The sequence below is a fragment of the Giraffa tippelskirchi genome, chromosome 4 (assembly GCF_054371585.1).
Source record: "Giraffa tippelskirchi isolate mGirTip1 chromosome 4, T2T-mGirTip1v1.2.pri, whole genome shotgun sequence".
NCBI classification, from domain to species: Eukaryota; Metazoa; Chordata; class Mammalia; order Artiodactyla; family Giraffidae; genus Giraffa; species Giraffa tippelskirchi.
Window position 1 is genome coordinate 42,466,392 of NC_137278.1, and position 16,334 is coordinate 42,482,725.

Here is a 16,334-nt window from a genome sequence, read left to right on the forward strand (position 1 = left end):
CTATCGCAAAGAGTCATATATGACTGAGCGATTTCACTGGTTCACTGACTCCATCACAAGCATTCCCTTCTACCCCCTGCCCACATCCCATCTCACACACTCACCCAGCATGCCTGTCTCCAAGGCCCCTGGAACTCCAAAATGACCCTACCCTTTTCTTCTAGTGCTTCTGAAAGAGTCCAGTTGTGTGAAGGGCCCACCCTCGTACAAAACTGAAAAGTGGAAATGTTTTTCTGTTTCTACTCTGTCTGTGTCCTTCTGGTATCCCTCTCCTGGCATTCATTCAAGGAGGAGAGGGTGGGCAGAGGCAGGTGGTTATGGGGTTGCAGGAACATAGGATTCTTTGTGGGATCATCTCTTTCTTTGGGCTTCAATCCACCTCACAGCAACAATTCCGTTATGGAAGGAGGAAGATGAATTTTGGGTGATCTCTTAGCCATTTCGGCTACACAAAATTTTAAACTCCCTACTTTAGATGTGCTTATGCTTTATTTCCAGACTCTTTTGAACTGAAATTGGAATGGCCTCAAAATATTCAGCATCTCATGATTTGGTTTTATTTTTGTTGTTGTTGTTGTTATAGATCCAACTCACTTAAATAACAAAGCTACTTAGAACTTTGCTGTGTTGCTTGTCTAAGAGAGATATCTACCTCCTCTATCATGTCCCAAAGATTAAATATGTAATTTTATTTCTTGATAGTTCAGAAGTAGTAGCGATTTTCACAGGTTGCCTGTTAATTTTCCATTTCCACCGTGGGGTTACACAACCACGAACACAGTTGTGTTTGTCTCCAAACCCCTGAATTTTCACATGCAATCATTTAGTTGCTTAACTACTTAAGCGAAAAGAACAACCATTGGTCATTTACGAGCACAGATATGTAAGTAGGAAGAAGGACCGCACCAAAATTAATGATGCAAATATACAGATTAAAACTGAAAATTACCCTCAGTGATCACAAATAGCTAATTAGAAGTATGTAGTTTCTTCTGAAATCAACTGATACCCTCTTTATCATCCAATCCCCCAATGGCCACCAACTCTCTGGCACAGGTCTCTACTTCAGCCTTCTCTAACTTCTGATAGTGGCCCAGATGCACGAGATATTGGCCAAGACCCCATTTGCAGACATAGCCCAGGACTGGCAGAAAACTTTGATTTTCCTCCTTTAATATTATAGTCACATTCTGTCTTAGTGGTTTGTATACAGGTCTTCTCTCCCCTTCTAGATAATAGATTCCTTGAAAGCAGGATCCATGTAATGCTTATCTTTCTATCTCCCATAACATTTACCTGGCACATAATCAATACCTAATATTTCACTTGTTGATTTAAATTAAGTCAAGTCACAGATGAATCTGGGCCCAAATCTGCAAGTGAGGCAACATTCAGATGGTGTTTCCACTAATTAAGCTGCTGAACACACACATTGGTCCCCTCTCTGTAGACCTTTTGGGGAAGACTTTTGTCTTCCTTTTCACCAAAGATGCTGTCATTGGACCTTGTCTTTATAGCATCACATACTAAAAGAAGAACTCGAGAAGGAAAGGGAAACCTTTGTTCAGACCTCACCCTTTTTTTTTTCCTTTTTTTCCTTTCTTGGTTGCAATGTTGGTTGTGTGGCAACCATAGAAAGATTTTTTGGAGCTCACTGGGAGGTTCCTGAAAATGCAGAGAAGCTCTTATAATACTCTGGGCCTTCTCTGTGGTCTTTCTTTATTCTCATGTTCAGAAACCAAACAGGTCACTTTGTTTCCTTCAGTTCTTCAGAAAATGGAGCCTAAACCCAGATAGACTGTAAGATTTCTCTACCATGAGATTTTACAAAAATCAATAGTATCTGGGAGAGAACCAGAGTCTTGAACTTAATAGCAAAGGATGAGGAAGGCACCCTGGACAAGCCAGAGCACCCATCTGGATCTCATGCCTCAGGGCAGAGTAAGAAAGTTCAGTTAGAGCACCTCTAAAATCTTTTCCAAACCAGGAGTAGGAATCACTAATGTGGTGCACAGTGGCCATAATAATGGAGGCACCTTCCCCAGTTTGCCAAAAATAGGGTTTCCAATCCAAGCTTCCATGTACTAGAACAGTCACATTCAGCCTCCATTTCATATTATTCCACTTCTGTTTGTAATTCCCTCTAGTTATTTCTATCCTTTCATTTAAAAGAATCAGGAGTCTTTCATTAGAGGGGGTGTAGGAAAGTAAGCCGTCTTCACATCAGCTCCCAGCAGGGGCCACCCAGAGGGAGGAGCTGGAGGTCAAGGATCCCATCGGTTACTTACAGAGGTGGAAGCAAGGACCCAAGGAGGAGATAAAGGCTTGGGGGTGAGGTGACGGGAGAGAAGGGGGATATGGGGACACTGATGGCTCAGATTATATAGCTGACAGGAGGCCAACTCTCTTTGTGGTTCTCAAAGTACAGTCCCAGGCAGAGCAGCACCAGCATTACTGGGAACCTGTTGAAAAGGCAAATTCTCAGGTCTCACTCCAGACCCCGTGAGTCAGAAATTCTAGGAGTGGGACCCAGCCATCTGTTTTAATAAGCCCTCGAGGTGAGTCTGAAACTAGTCAAGTTTGAGAGCCACTGGATATAGAAAACAAACTCATGGTTACCAAGGGGGAAAGACAGGGGGAGGGATAAATTCAGAGGTTGAGATTGACCTATACACACTACCACATATAAAATAGATGACTAATAAGGACCTCCTGTGCAGCACAGGGAACTCTTCTCAATACTCTGTAATGACCTATATGGAAAAAGAATGAATATATGTAATGTAAACTAATTCAGTCTGCTATACAGGAGAAACTAACACAACATTGTAAATCAACTATACCCCAATAAAAATTAATTTAAAAAAAAAGCTTGAGAGCCATTGAGCTAGAGGCAGGTGACCCAGGGATTGAGAAGCCACCCTTTGGGTGATACAAGATAGTAGAAAGTGGAGGCTCAATCAATGAAAATTCTCTACCCTCTAGTGTTTATTCATCTTTAAAATTTTTCTTTTAGATCTTAGTAATGTAAACATCGCTTATTTTCACAGGGGAGGAAAACAACTGAACAGTCAAATTTGCTCAGTACAAAGTGAAGGGACATCTGCACCAAACTGGCTAATTAAGGCCATATAAGTAATCAAGGCAGGCAAGTCAAGGGCAGTTAATCTCAGACTTGTCTTGACTGGTTCTGCTATCTCCACTGATCATATAAGCCAGGCTATCAGCAATCCGTTCTTAATTTCTTGCTGTGTAGACATTGACGAAATGTTCATAAAGTATTCCTAATCTATACCAGAAAGATTAAGTTATTTACTCAATTCCATACATAGGGAAACTAACTTACTTACTCAGGATTCCACAAATGAGCAAGATCCAGAATCCAAGGTTCTGATAACTAAACTTGAAAGTATCAAGTTCAACTTTTTCTTTCTCTTTTAATTCTTTCCTTCCTGATGTGATCCAGACTCCAAGGTTCTGATAACTAAACTTGAAAGTATCAAGTTCAACTTTTTCTTTCTCTTTTAATTCTTTCCTTCCTGATGGACTATAGCATTTAACTAATAACTTATTTTTTCTACTCATGAGGCATTCACAATATTTGTCTTGAAAACTCATTACCTTTTTAATAAGATAAGAAGAAAACTAAGGTTGAACTCAAACAATTTGGTAACCCACTTCAATTAACCTCTTTTGCTCCTTAGGTCACTGCCAATTGCGTGAACTTGCAAAACCCTAGATTAAAATTGAGTTTCCTTATGATGCTTTCCTCAGAGCTAATTTCCATCAGGGACCTATTAATCATAGACTAATTGTAGAAGCCGTCATACAATAATGACTTTCCAGTAACTCCAGTACTAGTCCCTCCCCAAGGTTACATTATGAAGGTAGATGCTGTGAAAATACACCAAGGATTTTTTCCTCACCAAAACTAGCCAAGTCTCTATAAAAATTTGTTTGCTGTGGTTAAAATGTTTTAATTGAATTATAGTTGACTTAATGATATATCAGTTTCAGGTGTACAACATAGTGATTCAATATTTTTATAAATTATAGTCTATATAAAGTTATTGTAAAATATTGGCAATATTCCCTGTGCTGTACATGACATCCTCAATCTTATTTATTTTATATCTGATAGTTTATACCTCTTAATATCCATCAGCAATCTGGCCCATCCCTTTCCTGACTATTTGCTGTGATTTATGTTTTAGATATGATAATTATGCTTCCACGTTTTCTTGTTTTAACATCTAAAATGACCTTGTATCAAATGTTTTAGCCCCTTTGGTAAGGTAGGTAGCAAAGATGAACCTAAAAGTTTGTTGACTTCCCCCTTACCCCAGGATTTAAGCAATAAAATTTAAAAAAATTTTTTTTGACATTGTTGTCTTCCTTCTCCTACTGGGCCAGTTAACATATCACATTTACAATAATTCCTCCTCTGTGTTTCTCAAAAGAACATTCTGGTCTAGATCAAATGTTGCATTTCAGGTCCTATGAATTCTTTACCATGTAGTTATTTGGAAGCTTACAGCTTCTTTCTTCTTCTCATGGGCTTTTTGATCAGATCCCATGGTAAATTGGTCCAGAGGTCTGCCTCAAGCCAGCACATTCTCTCCCAAAGCCCAGAGGTGGGCTGACCCCAAGACCTAGTGGAGAATGTATTCCTGCAGAGGAAAGGAGCTACTCTCGAGATGTGAGCTCTTTTCAGGCTTTGCAACTAAATGTTTTGTGAAGTTCTTTAACTGCCTTTTTTTGAACAAGAGAGAGAGTGAGCCACTAAGTGTCCTATAATATTACCAAGTGAGGACAGATTCAAGGAAAGCTTTTATTTTTCATTCTTTGTGTTAGTTGTAACACTAAATTAGCCAAATAATTCACACCTAGTGGCAGGTGTAATCTTCCTTAAGAACATTTCTGAAGCATCTCCAACCTTTCCCAGCACAGGTGTACATGATTTTATTCAAACTTTGAAATGATATGAAGTGGAAACTCTATGTTCCAAAACGACCCCATCTTGGTACAAACAGTAGATAAACTAATCAAACTAAATCATAAAAGCAAGCCTGAGCCACAGATAATAAGAGCTAATATTTATTGAGCATTTTGAGTAAGGGGGGGGCGCCAGCTGCATACCTACAGGTTTTCCATGTATTCATTTGAACTTGTTAACAACCTGACATTTTACATATGAGGACAGTGAGACTCAGAAAAGTTAACTTGTCCAAGGTCACACTGCTGGTGAGTGGACAGTTAACAAGAGCTCTAATAGTAATATATGGCTTGCAAAGATCTCTGTTTTAAAAATTATTTATTTATTTGGCTGCACCAGATCTCAGTTGTGGCACTTGAGATCTTTAGTTGTGGCACACAGGATCTCTTAGTTGGGGTATGTGGGATCTAGTTTCTTTACCAGGAATCAAACCCAGGCCCCTGCATTGGGAGTGTGGAGTCTTAACCATTGGAACCTCAGGGGAAGTCCCCCCACCTCTCTTTTATTCCACTGCCTCCCACTGACCCTCCATTCCTCTCCATGCATTTTATACTGTGGGGTTAGCCTGGAACTCTGGTTGCCTTCAAGCTCCTTTGTTTCCCTAAACCCTGTTTTCCCCATAGCCACATCTCTGCCCCTAGCTGGAGTCACACAGAAAGCCTGAACATCTGACATGCATTGGTCATGCCTCCTCCCTTTGGGGACTAATTTCACGCTGTACTCAGTAATGCATGCAAGAGCATTACCTCCGGCTGCAAGCCGCAGCCCCTGGAGTAGAAGTGTATTCTCTGCCCGTGGCTAAATTTGGGGAAACTGAGGGACCCTAACATACAGGAGCAAGTAAATTCCTAAAGTGCTCACACTAAAGATAAGACAAGGACAAGATGAATATATTTAGAGTTGTGTTTCAATCTGGTGGTTCATCCATCATGCTGCACACCCTACTCAAGACTTTGTCCCCATGAGGAACTCTGAGTGGCGAGTTGCCCAACCTCTACCCAAGCCAAAGCAGACTGTCAGAACCCTAGCAAGGCACCAAGGACCATTTCTAATAAAGTCAAGTTGCTACTGCTGCTTCATCTTTCCCCTTATCTGAGTGGATCAGAAGTCCAGGTGCCCATAGGATACAGAGTGCCTGACCTAAAGGACCCTACAGTATTAGTTTATCATTAACACCTGCAGGATAAATAAGAAAAAACCTGTCCATGAATAGCAAGCATACTATCCTCCTCTGCTCCCCACCCCACCAAATACTTGTGTCAAAAGCAACTGGAGGCAGCAATTGTTGTATTCAACATTAGTCCAGCTGAGACCATTTTGTGGTCTGCTTTATCTCTGCAAGCATCCAAATCCAAGAGGATCTTCAGGATTCAACAATACCAGGGAAGGTTTATCTTTGCCACAGAGGACTTGGACCTTATCAAGGTTATTATCTAAAACTCATTTGAGGAGTGTTTACTATAACATCTGGTAGTTTTGGAACTTGCTTAGGGGAAAGCTTTAACCATAAGAATAAGCACAAAGCCAGTCTCCTGGTATAACTGAACTGTGGCATAAATAATTTCCCTTTATTATAAAGTCAACACAGATCTATGGCACCTGCCAGGTACCGGACTGTCAATATGCAGAGGTGAGTGCCATAGACAAAGCTTCCTGTCCTGGAGAGAATTTACAATGGCTTTTTCTGGACAATGGCTGAGGTTCTTGGACATCAACTATTTACTTTCACAAGATTCAGTGGGAATTTTAATTTAAGAAATATTCATGACAGCCGGTTCGGGGGCAACTTTTCCAAACATGCTGTAACAAAATCGGCAATTTTAGCTAAATCACACCCTGTTCCTCAGACATTTGACTCAGATTTTTCTTTACTACAGTAAGTCTGTGGTCAGAATGCTGAAATGTGTAGGGAACCAGCCACTCCGGTTCAATCTCAAAGACAAATTTTCAGGCTGGACTGCATTTTCCAGAAGACCAAACCCTTTGGATGTTTTTATTCAAAGAGCACAGAAATGACCAACCTGAATATTTTAGTGGAAGCCTTTCTAGGATTTTGCATTGGAATAACCAATGAAAACTAATAGACTCTGGAAATGCCAGAACTTCTAATAAGGAGAAGGAGAAAAGGAAAATATATACTCTTGAGGTTTTCATAAGACGCTTAGGCATTCGACAATGCCTCAGATTCTGAGTGACTTAATATATTAGGTGTTTGATGACTCACACTTCATATTATCCAATAAATACCTATTCTACGTTCATTATATGTGTATGTGTGCTTAGTTGCTCAGTTGTGTCCAACTCTCTGTGACCCTTTGGACTGTAGCCCACCAAGTTCCTCTGTCCATGGGATTCTCCAGGCAAGAGTACTGCAGAGGATCTCCCCAATCCAGGGATCAAACTTGGGTTGTCTCTTACTCCTCTGCATTAGCAGGCAGGTTCTTTACCACTAGCACCACCTGGAAAGCCTGTTCATTATATATCATGCACTAAACACTTTACTAGCTTCTTCACTTGAACTCTTCCAGATTTTATACATTTTTAATGTTTCTATTTCTGTTGGTGCCTTACTGAAGTTATGCTTTTAGGTATACTTTTCTGCTGCATCACTAGAATTAGTGTTACAAAAATGTCTCTGTGTATTATATACATCCCTTAAACAAACATATTAATTTTCTATTTGAACACTATTCTTACAAGTGTTTAAAATAAGAGTGAGTGTGATCTTCAAATGTTCATCCTTCCATTATTGTCTCCCACTTTCAAAAATGCCCAATTATTCATAGCTGCCAATTTCTCAGCTATATATGATTACAACAGCCATAAGTGATTGAAAGTAAAGATGTTTTCCTTCACGTTTTAAGATAGGCCCTTTTCTATGCAGTTTCAAAGAGATTTTGATGAAAGAAAATCAGGCAGTGCAATAATAACAAAGAGTTACTCTAGTGTCAAAGAGACCCAGGTTTAATCTCCAAACCCCAGCTCTACCTCTTATTAGTAATGTGATCCTGAGCAAGTTACTTAATTTTCTAGACTTCAGTTTTCTCATCAAGAAAATGGAAATATCAACTCTCCTCAAAGTTCTTGTGAAGATGAATTAGCATAGTACCTGTATCTTGCTTGATCCAGGGCCAGCGCGTAGTAAACTCTGAAGTGGTTGTTAATATTATCATCAACACATAGGAACACTGACTGTATAACATGTAGTGTTGGAGATTTCATATATGCTTTCTCATTTAATCGTTCATGATCATGTGAATCAAGAAAAAAAAAATCCTTCCACACTTATAGATTGGGAAGGTAAGGGTTGGAGACATTAAGTACCTTGCAGAAGGCAGGGCCTTGCAATCAAGTCTACCCGGCTCCAAAGTCCATCTTCTTTCTCAGTGGAAGAAAACTGTCCTTTCTAAATTTCTTTTGTTATTTCATGCAAAATATGGATCGCCATTTTCAAGTTTGTGTTATATAATGCATAGCTACATCAAACCACTTCTATCTTACATTATCATAAATGACAAATACATTTTTCACCATATTTAAATCCGTCATCATTCAATTCAAGACAGACACATTTTCCCTAACAACAAAATTCTGTAAAGCAATTATCCTTCAAGTAAAAAATAAATAAATTTTAAAAAAGATTGTATTGGCATGTGGAAGAAACTCAACATCTCTACTTAAGATTTATAAATAGAAGAAGCAAATTTGAGGTGAATGGGTGTCTATTTCTTTAATTCCCAGTGCTGGATATGTATCTATCTTGATCTGAATTTGGATTTCAGTCACTGTAGCCCATCTTTGTACATTTCTTATTTCATTCAATAAGCATTTATTGAACGCTGGATGAATTGGTCCTAAGTCCTGCCCTTGAGGACCTGAGGGTTCAATAGGAAAGATAAGATGTGTCAAAAGATCTATAATTCCAGACAAGAAGTGATTGATTAGTGCCAAAAGAAAGGTAGACATAAACTGCTAGGGAGTTTCACTGCTTCTTCCTGCTGGGAAGAAAAGAATCAAATCCATCTATAGAGGGAATGTGACCTCTCTAGTAACTGCTCCATCCAAGTGCAAACTATTCACAAACTTACTTCAAAATAATACAAGTGGTAGGTGTATAAGGGTGTAGATGAAATAAGACTGGCCACAAGTTGGTCATGTAGAAGCTGAGTGATGGGAGTATATGGAGCTTTATCGTACGAGTGTGCCTCACTGTTGGATACATTTTAAATTTTCTATTATAAAAAGTTTGAAGTTTTCTATTATAGAAAGTTAAAGTATTCCAGGAGATCGTTTGCTTATGATGTAACCTACATGCGAAAGGCTATAAAATGTATTATATAACAGTTTAGGCCTGGAAGAGTGATTGGACAGAGAGGCATTAGTGACCACTAGGGAAGATGGCAAGGTGATAAAGAATTATCTCTTCTCAAAGAAGAGAAGGAGACATAGAGATGTGGGTTCAATCCCTGGGTTGGGAAGATCCTTTGGATTAGGAAATGGCACCCCACTCCAGTATTCTTGCTTGGAAAATTCCATGGGCAGAGGAGCCTGGCAGGCTATAGTCCGTGGGCCTGCAAAGAGTCAGACATAACTGAGCGATGGAACACACACACAGTGAAATGAATGGAATTCTCCTCCCCAAACCACTACTCTTTCCTGCCTTCCTCCACACACAGAAGCCCCCTCCACAAGAATTCTTTCACGTGAAACTGCATACTAGAAAGACTGGATATAGGGTAATAACAACCTAGGGATCCCCTAGTAGCAATGCCTACCTCTGGAGAGGGCGTGAGCATGTATCTCGATGAAAACAGTCAGTGTGGGTTTGATAGAAACTTGAACTCTGCACAGTCAAGTTCAGAGGCTTCAGGGTATCTGTGGACGTGAATTTTGGAGCATTGTCCCATCACTCATGGAGATCTTACCTGTTGGCTTACGGGTCAACATTTGTAGGTGAGAGAAAACCATTTGGTGCTGCATGGATCCTAGAGTTCCTAGTGCTTCTAGCCAGCACACACCCCAGAATGGTCCATAGATGTGTTCTGAAGTGATTTCCATTAGCTAAGCACAGTGTAATTTTGCTGTAAGCACGGTGCTAGCCTAACTCAGATGCTGTCAGGTATACCAGGAAAAGTGGGTGGGAGGGGGGGCTGGGGGGAGGCAGCGTGGGAATAGAGTTCAGCCATCTGGCAGCATTCCACAAAACCAGATTCATGAAATACTGCACAGGGAAAAGTGTTCGATACTCTCTTTGGAGGATGATAGACTATTTTTCTTAGATATTCTGCCTGGATATTTTTTTTTACCAAAGTCAGAATGTTTTGAAGAGGCATTGCCATCCTGACTCCGAACCCCAAATTAAAATGACAGCAGGTAAAATTAGAGAGTGTCACATGCTACTTTAATGTTGTGCTGCTGTTCTTTAGTGGCGTCTCATTTAAGAGTACGTAATTATTTTCAAATTATCATATATCATTTCATGGTTAATTTAGATTACTGGCTAGAACTTCCAAGGAGATTGGAATTCTAACATGCAAACTAGATTCTGATGACTATTTGTGCTCCTTTGGATCATTTTAAAAAACCTGTAGATTGTCTGCTTCACAGATGACCATTCTAGGGCACTAGGAAATATTTAGATGGAAGAGATCAATGCTGTTTCATGTGGCGTGTTTACAAGAGACATAGTTTGTCTATATCAGAAACTTAGCTAGTATTCAGTAGGGGTTATAGGTTTCCAAGAACATCAAAATATTTCTTTAAGGAAATGTAATTTATCTAACGTCTTACTTCTTAATTATACCCAGGTGTGCTTGTGTGCATGTGTGTTCTACAACTTATTTCAATAACAGGGAATGAAGCACTTAAGAGGGTCTGTGCTTTTATATACTGTGAGACAGAATGACTTGGAAACTCCCTGGATACCCCATGATCAACTGTTCTACTTTCAGTTTTGACAGTTTTAATTCTTCTAAGCCACCAGGCTCCTGATATTCTTCTTCTTTCTAAAGAGAAAGAGTGATTTTGTTTACATGAGTAGTCAGTCTGATAATTATCTAAATTTGTTTCTACCAACCCTGCTTGATCTCTGTAGCGTCAACTGATAAAATCTATCCCTTTCAAAGGGCCAAGTAGCTTTCAGATCCCAGGTCAGAGGTCATTCCCTTGAGAGAAATCAGAAGACTTTAAAGAGGTTGAAAAGCCTGGATTTCCTCACAGAAATCAGCCACATGGGATAATCTTACAACCATCGCATTCTCCTAATTCCCACCAGCTGCATGATTGTTTGATTGGTTTTCATCTATTCCATGAGACATTATAAGCCCGATTAGGGTGCTCATCATATCCTCAGTGCCTGAAACAGAGAAGGTGCTCAAAAACTATTTGTTGAATTAATGAATGCAAAAATACATAAAACGTGTACATGAATAGATGTGTGAACTAAAGATATTTTTTCTCAAAGAGGCTTTATCTGTAACACTTTGGAACAGCACTGTCCAATATAATAGCCACTAAACACAAGTGGCTAGTTAAGTTTACTGTTTAGTGACTAAGTCATGTCCAACTCTTTTGCAATCCCATAGACTGTACGTAGCCCATCAGTCTTCTCGGTCCATGGGGATTTCCCAAGCAAGAATACTGGAGTGGGTTGCCATTTCTTTATTCCCCATCCAGGGATTGAACCCACATCACCTGCATTTCGAGAGGATTCTTGACCACTGAGCCACCAGGAAAGTCCCACGAGGAAGCTTTAGGAACTGTCTAATCCACTGGTCGGGGCATCCTTGGTGGCTCAGCAGTAAAGAATCCTCCTGCAATGCGGGAGACGCGGGTTTGATCCCTGGGTCAGGAAGATGCCCTGGAAGAGGAAATGGCAACCCATTCCAGTACTCTTGCCTTGATAATCCCATGGACAGAGAAGCCTGGCTGGCTACAGTCCATAGAGTAGAAAAGAGCTGGACATGACTGAAGTGACTTAGCAGGCACTCAATCCACCGGTCACATTGTATAGAAAGCAGGTGCCCAGTCACACCCACAGCTGAGTAGTATGATAATCTAGAATAAAAATTCAAGTGTTCTACATCCTAGGCCATTAGGTGATCAGCTTCATTTAAATGCCTTCTAAGACACAGATCAGAGAAGTGAAGTTTCTTCTATTGTGTTCCATTAATCTACCAAGAAAATATCTATGTTCACATATAAAAAACTTTAATTTTTAAAAATAGAGACATAGATTTTTACTTCTCTCCTTTCAAGAGAATGGTAACAATGATAAGGTGCTCAGATTCAGGTGTACAAACCAGGAAACCAAAGATACCAGGAGGCATTTGCAGATGCAAATCCCTAGGAGGCTTGTCTCTTATAACAAAAAGCAAGCTTCTGGGTCTTCTTTTAGCAAACTAGACTCTATCTCATCCTATTTTTATCCACATCTCTATAAAAACACAAAAGACTCTATCCAGTAAATACTATGGTTACCTTAACTGCACCCACATGTTTTAAGTTACATATCACATACTTGTCAATCTGTATCATAAAATGCCCAAACCAGCTTTTGAACCAAATACATTTTACCAAACCATCATTTTCACATCCTAAGTTTCAGAGACTGTTAATAGAAGTGACAAATACCAGCACTGTTTTTGACAGGTAACCACCTCAATGCCAAACATGCTTGTCAACATAGCTGAAACATTATCATTTATCATATTCTAGTACCTTCAAGTTTTCATATCACAGGTGTCTGAAACCATGGGAAATCAAGTATTTCCCTAACAGCACACTTTAAAACTTCAAGCCCAACAAACTAAGAAAATACACCAGTAACACTTTTTCAAGCGTATTTGCAGGAATGGATCGCACCTGTGTCTACTTAGGAACATGCTTAGATTTTCTGCTTCACTCTTTCAGTACTTAGCTCTTATATCTTGAGGTTTTTCTTTTGTGAAATGCATGTCACACTTGGCAAAGTTAAAAATGTATGATTTCTCCACTTGGCTCTTGAGCAATTCAGACTTTTCTTCTTAAAAGGTAACCCTAGAGGTTGTCAGAATGTTACACAGCAAGTTCATCCATGAAGAACTTTAAGGAATGTGTTGGGTGGTGAAGGACCGAATGAGTAGAAAAATAGAATTGGGAAGGTCCATGTGCCACATCTCTGCTTATTTCTGTGTGGAAATGCAAAACCAGACAATCCCTTTGAAATCTGTGCTTCTAGATACCATCGCTAGTTTTGGGAACTCAAATGCCTTGTAAATCAAGGCATATAACATTGATGAGTGAAGTAGATAAGGCTGTATGACAGAAAATAGAAATGAGTGGGAACTCTGATAAGCCCCATCCAAAAATATTTGAATTAAAAAAAAAAGTTTAAAAAACTCCAGAAGCCCATTGAGTATAATCCATGGGGTTGCAAATTTGGAGTTTCTGCTTTAAGGGGCAGATTGAGTTTGGGGCAGGTGGGGGAGAGAGTTACTGGCTGGAATAACTTGACAAACTTTGCATTCCAGCTAAAGTCACAAGGCCATGTTTTAAGAAGGCAAGGCAGTCCTTTTGGAGCAAGTTTTTCGAGTTTTAGGTTGCTAAATTATATCTAATTACGAACTAACTTTAACCTTTCTCCAACTTTCCTCCAATTCCCTCCCCAAACACCTCAACACTTGTTGGCTTGATTCAGGCTGATTTGCCTAACATGGTCACATACCGAGTTCTTTCTGACCACTGATTTATAGTCCAAACCATGGAGAGCAGATTCATAATCCGTCCAAATTTTGTGTGAAACAATAATAACAGTAAAGGAGTTCTGAGGCCCTTTGTTAGTTTTGAAGGTGCTGTATTTCTAAACACCTTTAGAAAGTACCTCTTCCTGGAGGTGGTACTCTCACCCTTGATGAAAACAAGAGTATTTAAAATGGGCTTCCATGACTCGGCTCTCAACTGGTACTGTGTCTAAATCGTGTGCTATTTGGGGCAAGTAAATAGTCTCTCTATTTCAACGTCCTCATCATTTCCTCATCAAATGATGATGGCAGCTGGATTGTAGGGTTGTTATTAGCATCATGCATGTTGATGAATAAAATGGTCACATAGTAAGTACTCAATAAATAATATCTGTTTCTTTGTAACACTTGCCACATCATTTACTGATTATCCTAAACACTGATGATGGAATGTTAATGACACAGAAATTTGGTCATAGTGTTTAGGTAGAAGCGTGAAACATAAGAGAAAAAGGATGGAAAACAAAGAAGAAATGACAATTAACATTTAGTGGGGTGCTTACAGTGTATGAGACGCCGTGATAAGTGCTTTCTTTAGATGTTTCAAGTCCCATTTACTTTTTACATTTCCATGAGTTATGAACTCTTAATAACTGCATTTTGAAAGTGACTCACATGGTGGTTTGTACTAAAAAAAAAAAAAAACCAGTCCAACTAGACCTAACTTCCCCTCTTCTCTATGTGATTCTGGGTTTGATTTGGCCAAAAGTGGAATTTGCCTGAGATTTGAAAGGCAGAATGAAGCATCAGCCATTACTCTGAAGGTCATCATGGTTAGATGCAACAATGGGTACACATAGAGGTACCAGTAAGTTCCAGCTATCCACTCTTCTCCACTCCACATCCTGTGGGGACCTCTGGTCCTTCTGGTCAAACTCAACATCACCAGATGTTTGAATGCAAACCTTTCGAGGCAACGGTTCCTTGTAGATTTCTCCACCAGCTCTCTACTTGGAGACCCATTTGGACCCTCTGACCTTTCAGCTCCCCCTTTCAGACCTTCACTTCCTCGGTGCCTCACACATTAGCGGTTCTGCTTCCCTAAATGAACCTTGACTGACACACAGTTGTAGCGACATGGCAAGATAAAGCAGCTTACCCAAAGTCTCTCAGTGTCTGGTGGAGCCAGATTTGGAAGCCTTAGTACGCTTCTAGAGCCCATGCTTTTGATGACCACTGTGCAGCATTGCCTTGAAGAGGGAGATGAAGAAGAAGGAGATAGGGAAGAAAGAAAAGAGGCAAGACTTGAAAGTTATAAATAAGGAGAAAGGAAACAATGAAAACAATGAGAACTAGATGGGAAGAAGGGGAGAACAGTGGTAAGGAATCAAAAATAAAGGCGGACAGGATAGCAAGTTATTTTATTTGTTTTTGTTTGTTTGTGCTTTTGGGCCACGCTGCACCACAGGATCTTAGTTCCCTGACCAGGGATAGAACGCCGGGCTCTTGTGGCAAAAGTGCCAAGTTCTAATCACTGGACTTCCAGGGAGTTCCCAATACTTCCTTTTTAGCACAAAGGGGGAATTTTAAGCATAACTAATATATGCCAGAGGACTGCTGAGTTCCAGTGTTCAATTGCTGAGGAAGCAAATGCCCTTTCAGTTTCACCTTTCTATTAGAAACTGAACCTGAAGGTGAAAGTGAAGTCGCTCAGTCGTGTCCGACTCTTTGCGACCCCATGGACTGTAGCCTACCAGGTTCCACCGTCCATGGGATTTTCCAGGCAAGAATACTGGAGTGGGTTGCCATTTCCTTCTCCAGGAGATCTTCCCGACCAAGGGATTGAGCCAGGGTTTCCTGCATTGTAGGCATTGTAGGCAGACGCTTTACTGTCTGAGCCACCAGGGAAGTTGTCAAACTGAACCTAAAGTTTCATAAAAGGTTTGTTTTGCTTTTTTGTAACAGAGAACCTAATAATTTCTCAAATTGTTCACTTTCCTTTTTTAGCCTGTTAATCAATTTTTTAGAAGCTTGCTTGTCAGTGGTAAATATCAACTTGTAAGCCAGCCACCTTTATTACAGATCTTGTCCATGAGTTGAGAAAGCAAATATTTTTATGCAACAGAACAATGACTTATAATTTAATTTCAGATCATCATGTTCAATTGGGGTAATTATCAATTTAATTATGTGATATTCAGCATGAGGGATGCAGCAAACTTTGCACATAATTCCAAAATAGAGGTGTGAAAAATCATTTTTCATGTGACTGCTTGGTTTACCCTAGATATTTACTATGTATAATATGACAGCTGCCAAGGAGGCATAGAAATTAGTTAAAAATCGTATTGAATTTTCTTTTCCACTTTGAAGCAGCTAAGACTCTGAGTACAGAAAGTGATCTTCAAAGGTCCTGATGTTCATGCAGGTGGGAGGACATTGTACCTGACTCTAAGGACAAATCCTCTCATTCCCACCATCTGCCCATGCAGTGTTCCTGACTTGCATTTTAAGCATTGATCTCTATGCTTTTGGCAACACTCTGCCAGGACAATGGGTTTTATGAGAGGACGGACAGAAAAGTCCTCTTGCCCCAAACCATCCCTTCCCTTCTCTCC

General features: G+C 39.9%; 2 long non-coding RNA genes across 2 annotated transcripts in view; one reads left to right on the forward strand and one right to left on the reverse strand.

Moving 5' to 3' along the window:
* Positions 1-16,334, forward strand: part of LOC145544942 (uncharacterized) — an 82,896-nt gene that overhangs the window by 49,847 nt on the left and 16,715 nt on the right. The window lies entirely within an intron of this gene.
* Positions 1-16,334, reverse strand: part of LOC145544943 (uncharacterized) — a 36,340-nt gene that overhangs the window by 19,075 nt on the left and 931 nt on the right. The window lies entirely within an intron of this gene.